At 34.3% G+C, this 9,413-nt stretch overlaps 2 long non-coding RNA genes across 4 annotated transcripts in view; both read left to right on the forward strand.

Annotated features, from left to right (window-relative positions):
- LOC110265764 overlaps positions 1-9,413 on the forward strand; it is a 15,772-nt gene that overhangs the window by 4,667 nt on the left and 1,692 nt on the right. The gene's annotated exons all lie outside the window — the stretch shown is intronic.
- LOC107613741 lies at positions 5,729-8,322 on the forward strand. 3 transcript variants are annotated; one of them, XR_002352085.1, is made up of 4 exons: positions 5,729-5,774; positions 5,904-6,877; positions 6,975-7,115; positions 8,032-8,322. It is a non-coding gene; the product is annotated as an uncharacterized LOC107613741 (long non-coding RNA). The 3 variants fall into 3 exon arrangements; XR_001614154.2 differs by having other exon boundaries at positions 8,038-8,322; XR_002352086.1 differs by having other exon boundaries at positions 5,904-6,815; positions 8,038-8,322.

The following is a 9,413-nucleotide window of genomic DNA, read 5'->3' on the forward strand; positions in this document are numbered from 1 at the left end:
ATCCCTATGAACTCTGAAGAAAAGTTCAAAATCACTCAATCAAAACCCTAGGTTCTCCCTGCAACGATTCTGCCACCGTCCGTGCTGTCTGTGTCCTCTATTGTAGCTCGGCGTCCTTCTTCCCCTGTCTTCGTCCTCCCTGGCTTCTCTCGAACTTGGAGTAGCTCACCGCCGTGTCGCCGGTCGCTGTTCGTGTCTCCATCGAAGGTTAGCGTCACTGCTTTCACTTCTTCAGTTATTCTCTTCCTATTATGCTCTGTTTGCTGTTTTTGTGAAATTGTGGATGGATTAATGGAAAATCAAATAATTGATTTTGTGCTGCTGCTCTTTTTTAATTTCTGCTCTTTTTCTAGGATTAATGGAAAATCAAATCATTATTGAAATTTTTGTTTAGCTTTAATGGTTCTGCTTATGGTGCTTGGTGTTACCATGGTACAAAGAGTTTAAGAAAGAAACGAAGAATTATTTAGAAGAGTATTATTTTTATTATTCATGTTTCTCATCTGTGATTACAAGGTTCTTACCAATATATAGACCAAGAGTACGCTAAGAGTACACTCGTTATGGAATAATATCTTAATAAATTACATTGATTTTTTTCTAACCATCTTTGATATTTTTCTGATTTTATTCCTTAATTATAATATTCTAATACTTCCCCTCAAGGTGAGTAGTGGGATCACTAATACTCAGCTTGGTTAGAACTTTAGCAAGGGCTTGTCTTGAAACTGCTTTAGTAAGAATTATCAGCCAACTGATCTTTTGATCTCACAAATGGAAGCTCAATAATGTCATTCTCAATTTTTTCTTTGATAAAGTGTCGATCCACCTCAACATGTTTTGTTCTATCATGTTGTACAGAATTCTCTGAAATGCTGATTGCGGCTTTGTTGTCACATTTCAAATGGCTTGGCAATTGTGGTGGAAACCCAATCTCAGTCATTAATTTTTTTATCCACAATACTTCAGTTATGCCTTTAACGATCTCTCAAAATTCTGCTTCTGCGCTTGAAAGAGCTACAACTTTCTGCTTCTTGCTTTTCCAAATTACCAGGTTACCTCCAACAAGTGTAAAGTAACTAGCTGTTGATCTTCTATCATTTGGGTTGCCCGCCCAATCTGCGTCAGTGTATGCCTCAACCTTCAAATGGCCATTCTTTTTGAAAATGATTCCACTTCCTGGAGCTCCCTTCAAATATCGAACTATCCTCATGGCAGCTTCCATATGATCTTCTTGTGGCTTATGCATAAACTGACTTACTATTCCCACAACATAAGCTATATCAGGCCGAGTATGTGATAAGTAAATTAGTTTTCCAACCAGTCGCTGGTACCTTTCCTTATCTGCTAGGGTGGCACCTTCTACTATCTTCAACTTGTGATTAATTTGCATGGGCATATCTATTGGTTTGTAATCTACCATTCCTATTTCTGCCAGAAGGTCCAAGATGTACTTTCTTTGGGAGATAAAGATTCTTTTGTTGGATCGTAGAACCTCTATTCCTAAGAAATATTTTAGTCTTCCCAAATCCTTCATTTTCGAAGTCTGTAAATAGGTTTCTTATCAATTTTTCAATTTCTTCAGCATCACTTCCCGTTATGATCATATCATCTACATAGATTATTAGGCAAGTAATTAAATCTCCCCATTTTTTCAAAAAAAAAAGGGTATGATCAGAGTTACTTTGCTTGTACTCGTACCTTTTCATGGCATTTGTAAATCTTCCAAACCAGGCACGTGGAGATTGTTTAAGTCCATAAAGAGCCTTCTTTAACCGGCAAACTTCATATTTTCTAAATCCCGTTGAGAAACCTGGAGGAGCTTCCATGTACACTTCTTCTTTCAACTCTCCATGCAAGAAAGCATTCTTGACGTCAAATTGATGGAGTGGCCAATCTTCATTTGCTGCTATTGAAAACAACACCTTGATAGTATTAATCTTTGCAACCGATGAAAAAGTTTCAGTGTAGTCGATACCATAGATCTGTGTATAACCTTTGACCATCAACCTTACCTTGTACCGTTCAATAGTGACATATGCCTTGTGTTTAATGGTGAAAACCCATTTGCACCCGACTGGCTTTTTTCCTGTCGGTAGGATACACTTCTCCTAAGTTTCATTCTTCTCTAGAGCTTCCATTTCTGTATTCATGGCTTTTTGCCATTCAGCTTTCTCATTGGATTCTCGAACAGTTCTTGGAATGTCTTCTGTTAAGAGTCTGGTGGAAAAAGCCTTTGCAACATATGCTATTCCTTCTCTAGCCACTTTTATCGGGTATCTTGAGTTACGAAAAACATGTTCTGGTGAGTACCGATCAGGAGGCATCCCTCTATTTCTTCTTGGAGGAAGAGTAAAAGTATTGGGCTCTGGTTCTTCATGTTCCAGTGCTATACTGTTATTGTTAGTGGCCTCATTAAAATTAGGGAGTAAATTATCAGATTGACAATTACTTACCTCTTGTCTGACATTCTCAAAAGGACTCTCACTAGTTGTATGTACCGAGTTGTTTTCTACGTTGAGTGAAGTATGCTCGGTGGCTCCATCTACTTGCTCTGTTTGAACAGTTTCTGGGCAACAAAGATTATTTAGCCAACTTGGTGGTTCATTATTGTTCTCCCCCTGAATGCCATGTTGGCGGCTGAAGTAAAATTCAAATTCTAAAAAATCACAATCCATGGTCACATGAATACGATGAGTGATTGGATTGTAGCACCTATACCCCTTTTGGTGTGTAGCATACCCAACGAAAATACATTTTTCTGCACAAGGATCAAGTTTGGTTCTATTGGCTTTGGGAATATGGACAAAGACGAAACATCCAAATACTCGAGGTGGTAAGGTTAGAATAGGCGGGATTGCAGTATGAGTAGCCAAGACTTGTAAGGATGTTTTGTGGTGAAGAACTTGGGTAGGTAGGCGATTTAGTAAGTAGGTAGAGGTCGCTATAGCTTCAAGCCAAAATTTTTTTGGAACTTGTGCATCAAAAAGCATGGCTCGGGTCATCTCAAGTAACTTACGATTTTGCCGCTCAGCTACACCATTTTGTTGGGGTGTATTTGGGCAGGAAGTTTGATGGATAAGACCATTTTTCATAAAAAAATTATGCATTGATTGGTTTATAAATTCCCCACCATTATCTGAGCGAAGTACTTGGATTTTCTTGTTGAATTGAGTTTGAATCATTTGGTAGAAAGCAAAGAACTTATCAGGTACTTCATATTTGTGTTTTAAAAAATATACTCAAGTCATGCGTGAGAAATCATCCACAACTAACACAAAATATTGAAAATTATTATGGAAAATAGGAGTTGGACCCCACACATCAGAGTGTATTTAGAGAAAAATTGGAATTAACTCTAGTGTTGGTTGAAGAAAAAGAGACTCTGTGATTTTTTGCACGAATACAAGTTTCACATTTGAGGGGTTCAGTATTACTTTTAATAAGACTAGGAAATAGTAACTTGAGGTACCCAAATGAAGGATGTCTGAGACGCCTGTGCCATAACCAAAGTTGCCTAGTAACCGTTCAGTGAGCAAGCATGCATGACCCTGGTGTACTACTTCATCAACGTAGTAAATACCTTCTCGCTCAGTACCACGCCCAATGATCTCCTTCGTAAGAATGTCCTGTAAAAGACAAAAGGTAGAGTACATGAGTACCACACAATTTAGTTCCTTTGTTACTTGGCTAACAGACAATAATTTTGATGATAGTGCAGGGACATAGAGGTAATTTTTTAATTTTAGTTTTTCTGAAAAAGTAATAGAGTCTCCTCCTTTAACATCAATTAATTCTCCACTAGTTGTTTCAATATGAGCTTTTGAGGGCATAGTCAAGCTGTTAAAATCGTGAAGGTCATGAGTCATAGTATCGGTAGCCCCACAATCAAAAATTCATTCATTTATCTTTTTAATTGGATTCTGATTTTGGGTCTCCCTTTTATATTGAGTCGCAGTATGGGCTGAGCAGCCAACGAGTCCAGTAGTCCTTGCCCTTACCGCCGCTACTACCTTGCCATCATGACTTGCTTCATCTCTTTTGGCCTCGCCACCGCTGCTGGTGATCTCTGGGATGCTCACAGCGGCGGCTCCCTTATTATGATTTCTTGATGACTTGGAATTATTTTTCCACTAATTTGGGTAACCCACAATCGTAAAGCAGTTTTCTTTGGTGTGTTTCTTCTTTCTTCTTCCACCAATTACTTTTTCCATCAGAGTTGCCCATAATGGATAATTATATCCGTTTAGTTTAAAACCAATTGACAAATTGTCAGAATTGGTTTGTGATTATCGCATGCCAAAACTATTGTGTGGCATATTTGTAATTTGTAATGTGAATTTCTCAGAATTTTGAATCCCTAGAACCAAACTCTGCTTTGATACCATGTTACTATGGTACAAAGAGTTTAGGAAAGAAACGAAGAATTATTTAGAAGAGTATTATTTTTATTATTCATGTTTCTCATATGTGATTACAAGGTTCTTACCAATATATAGACCAAGAGTACGCTAAGAGTACACTCGTTATGGAATAATATCTTAATAAATTACATTGATAATCCTCTTTGATATTTTTCTGATTTTGTTCCTTAATTATAATATTCTAATACTTGGTTCAGTTGTGCCTCAAATAAGGTATATATGATGGATATGAATGAATCCACAAATTGAGACAATTTCATTTCATAAATAACGTAACTAACTCAGATTATTCTATTTTTGTAGGTGGCATAGGTTCCATTAACACTGCCGTACCCATTCTCACATTAGTTTATTTTTTATTTTGTAGTTATTAGTTTAGTGCCTTCATTGGTATACTCTATTGTGGCATATCTTTTGGGGTGCATTAAAACATGTGAATGGAATTGAAGGCAGATCAACAATGGTTGTTAGAGTAATAGCATGCTTTCAACCCTTGCACAATTGTCAAGTAAGTACTATATGACTTATATAGACATGGTTTTCAAGCTTGATGTGAGATGAAAAAAAACACTTATGTCTATTATGTGTTATCCTCTATTATTAATTATTGGATTGTTTTATGAGCTTATGGGGATGAATGCTATCTTCAAATTTTTCGTCATTTGCTAAATCCTGTCATGAAGATACATAAAGTTTTTCTCATCTATCTGAATCTTGAAGTTTGTAGTTTTCTTTTATTATTATTTGTCTATAAAAGAAATCAAGTTATTGAAAATTTTATATCAAAGCATGGTAACATCGTAGCACCTACTGATAAATATTTTTATGTTATACATTTTCATTGAAAAGGTCTATTTGTCATCTTTATCATTGATTGATTGACTATTGTTCTTTAGGTTATTTTTTTCGTTGGATGGTTAAAGCTAGGGGTGGCAAACGGGCCTAAACCCGCCGGGCCGGCCCGCGTAACCCGCCAAAAAAGGCGGGCTGAGCTGGAAAATTAGGACCGCCAAATAGCAAAAGTCCGCCTAATCCGCACCGCTTAAACCGCGGGTTTTGGCGGGCTTTGGCGGGGCGGGGCGGACTTCCTCGCCGGGCTTAGTATTTTTTTTATCAAGGGGTATTTTTACAATTTTTTTTGCCAAAATCCAACTTCTCCCACCCCAACTTACAAGAGAATGAAGATGAAAATTGAGTGTTTTGGATTATGTTTATTTTGTTTTAGAGACTATTTATAATTATGTTTTGAATTATGTTTATTTTACTTTGGAAACAATATTTATAATTATGTTTTGGATGAAAACTAACCTCATTGTTGTTGCCGGGATTCTATTTGCAATTCGCCAAAAGGTCTTAATATCTTTCCCTCTTATCTTCAATTTACATCCAATGCACAAACCAAAATCAGATTTTTAAGTAATACAGCATAAACTATTCATTTTCCTTTAGTTTTTGATGTCCTGGCTTTTGTATTTTCAGAGTATATATTCATTTTCATCATCCTCATAGATCATATTTTTCAATTTTTTTCTTTTCATCACTCCATTAATGGAGCAGAGTACGTGAAGGCAAAATCAAATTGGCTACTGAAAATTCGTGGGCAACCCCGGCAAGAAGGTTTAGCTTTCGGAGTCCAAGATCCAACAGCTCTGCTTGATTTCCAGAGACATTTTCTTGCAACAGCCAGATTTATGGGATCTCCAATCTTTCATTTAGATTTGTGGTACTCTAACTTCTTGCAATCCCTGACACTACAGCTTTCTTTCTTCATAACAAGTGAATATGTACACTTTTGTGCACCCCTTACTCTACTGCTTTCTTTCTTGCAATCCCTTTTGTTTCGGTCTTCTTCCTTTCTTTTTGAAGTCGGCATTTGATTGATTTGTTATTGCATTTATTTTTTATTTTAGTTTTTTCTAATAGTGATTTTATAGTCTTTTAATTTGAGAGTGACATTACTATTATTTGTTTAATATGTTTTTCAACCATATTTTAAAATCTTGATTTTCATTTCATATCACTTCTCTAGAATCGTATTTTTCCAATACATTATTGACTAAGATTTGGTAACTTCTACTGTTTATGATACACGGTTCGGTATCTCCTTTTTGAGTTTTGATAATGAAATTTGGTAAATATTTTGATTTTAACTGTTTATGTGATCTTTTCATATCTTTATCATTATCATAACCTCAGAAAAAAGAAAATAATATCACCACAGAAGCAAGGAGGTGAAGAAACCATGATGGCAATTCTGAGTGTAATAATTGAAAGAGAAGGGAGGAATTGGAGAAAGAAGGTGGTGGTTTAGGTTCACATTCCTCCTTGCAAGGCCTTCTCTGGCATAGTGGTTCAGCTTATGGTGCTTGGTTCAGTTGTGCCTCAAATAAGGTATATATGATGGATATGAATGAATTCACAAATTGAGACAATTTCATTTCATAAATAACAAAGTAACTAACTCAGATTAATCTTTGTTTTCGTAGGTAGCACAGGTCCCATTAACACTACCATACCCATTCTCACATTAGTTTATTTTTTATTTTGTAGTTATTAGTTTAGTGCCTTCATTGCCATACTCTATTGTGGCATATCTTTTGGGGTGCATTAAAACATGCGAATGGAATTGAAGGCGGATCAACAATTGTTGTTAGAGTAATAGCATGCTTTCAACCCTTGAACAATTGTCAGGTAAGTAGCATATGATTTATATAGACATGATTTTCAAACTTGATGTGAGATAAAAAAAAACTTATGTCTATTATGTGTTATCCTCTGTTATTAATTATTGGATTATTTTATGAGCTCATCGGAGATGAATGCTAATCTTCAAATTTTTCGTCATTTGCTGAAGCCTGTCATGAAGATACATAAACTTTTTCTCATCTAGTTGAAACTTGAAGTTTGTAGTTTCTTTTATTATTATTTGTCTGTAAAAGAAATCAAGTTATTGAAAATTCCATATCATCAAAGTATTGTAGCACCGTAGCACCTACTGATAAATATTTTTGTGTTATGCATTTTCACTGAAAAGGGTCTATTTGTCATCTTTATCATTGATTGATTGACTATTGTTCTTTAGGTTATTTTTTTTGTTGGATGGTTAAGGCTCATAAGAGCTATATGTTATAAGGATTTGTATTTTATTTTTATCCTTTTTGAAATTATATGGTTTGCTTTGTGTATTATGGTATGTTTGAAAGACATCACAGCACAGGAGGGTATTAGGTCAAAGTTTTTATGATAACAAAATTGTGAAAAATAACAAATATTGATAATCAAGTTGAATACTACCTTTACTCTCTACCATTTCAAAGTTTTGGTTAGACATAGTGAATAAGATTTGGAATTACTTTTGCAGAGTTTTGCTCATGTTTTAATCTGTGAGAGTATGCATTAGAGTATATATATGTTTGTTTTCTTTTCAAATTATTTTTTTATTTGTGATTGAACTTATGTAACATATAATGATTAATTCAAATAATCAACATATACTGTTGCACGGAGAGGTTTCTTCAATTTATGGTATTATGAGTTTAAATATCTTAGTGATTAAATGATAAATTAAATAACATTAATTATGTCTTTGTTTTTTGGTATTACTCAGGAAAAGTCAATGACAGCTTTGGATGAACAAATGTGTCAATCTGTGGTGATAATGTTGGAAAGATTATGCGCGACGAACCATTCACTGTATGCAGTTTGTATGCCTTCCATATGTGCAAGCCTTGCTACGAGGATGACAGGAAGGATGGAACCAGGACTACCTCATGCCATTCACTGTATTTACCATTCTTTTCATTCATATGTTGCAACTGTGCTAAAGATTTTTAGCATTATAAGATGTTTTAAATATTTAATAAATTACTTTTAAAAAATAGAGCGATTGTGTTTCAAATGGTTATAGTGTTTTATTTTTTAGTCTCTCTGAGATATTCCAATTGCATAATTAATTTAGTCAAAAAAAAAAATTACATAATTAATTGAGAATCAACAAGTTTAGCAGAATTATTTTATAGACTTAAACCTTGACTAAGGATTAAATACATGTCATTAATAAACAATGGTCCAATTAATAGAATCCTCATCATCTTGGTTGATTTTTTTATTAATTTGAGTTTGAAATCTTAATTTTAGATTTTTTGTTTTTATTAATTGGTGCTAAACAGACATTTTATTTTGTCATTGTAATTGATTTTAATTTACAGGTCATACTTTTACTTTGGTTTATTACATAGTGTCTCATTAATTGACCGGGTTTGATAGTTGATGAAAATTTTTTTAGCGTGTGACTTGATTTTAGTTTGGCAGAAAATCTTGCCAGTCGTATGAATATTATTTTTTTAGTTTCATTAATAATATTATTTATCTTCAAATGATGACTTTTAAAAGTTTATTATCTAAATATGGTGATAATTATATTACACTGCATGTATTGTAGTTTTTTATTAATAGAATTTCGTCATCTTTTTGTAATTTTGTTAGTAAATGGCATAACAAATATTTTTTTGTTATATTAAGGTAATAATCTATTTATTAAAGTTGTCAATGAGATATAATTCAAATGGTATAGTCTTCCCATACTCAATTAAGAGGTCGCGGATTCAAGTTTCTTATCTTTGGTAAAAAAAAAAAAAATCTGTTCATTACATGCACGGAGTACTTTACTAAAATTTTAAACATAAGTAAAAATGAAAAAAAAAATAGATGTTATAACCAAGCACTATAGTGTGCAACTTTATTCCAATCTAAAAGGAACCCACCTAGCGCGGGTTTTACATTATTAATTTTATATTATCTTAATTATTGCCGGCAGGAGGGACGGCATCGATACCACCGCAACGTAAAAATGGTATCCACCAGAAACAGTGCGGCGGCGGCTTATTCGCGAGTTCTCTTATTCCTGAACATTGTTGGAGGAGCAAAAACGTAACGATGATCAAGATAAAAACAGACCTTACTAATACCATTTTGTGTGTTGTGCATAAA

The sequence above is a fragment of the Arachis ipaensis genome, chromosome B08 (genome assembly GCF_000816755.2).
Source record: "Arachis ipaensis cultivar K30076 chromosome B08, Araip1.1, whole genome shotgun sequence".
Lineage (NCBI taxonomy): Eukaryota > Viridiplantae > Streptophyta > Magnoliopsida > Fabales > Fabaceae > Arachis > Arachis ipaensis.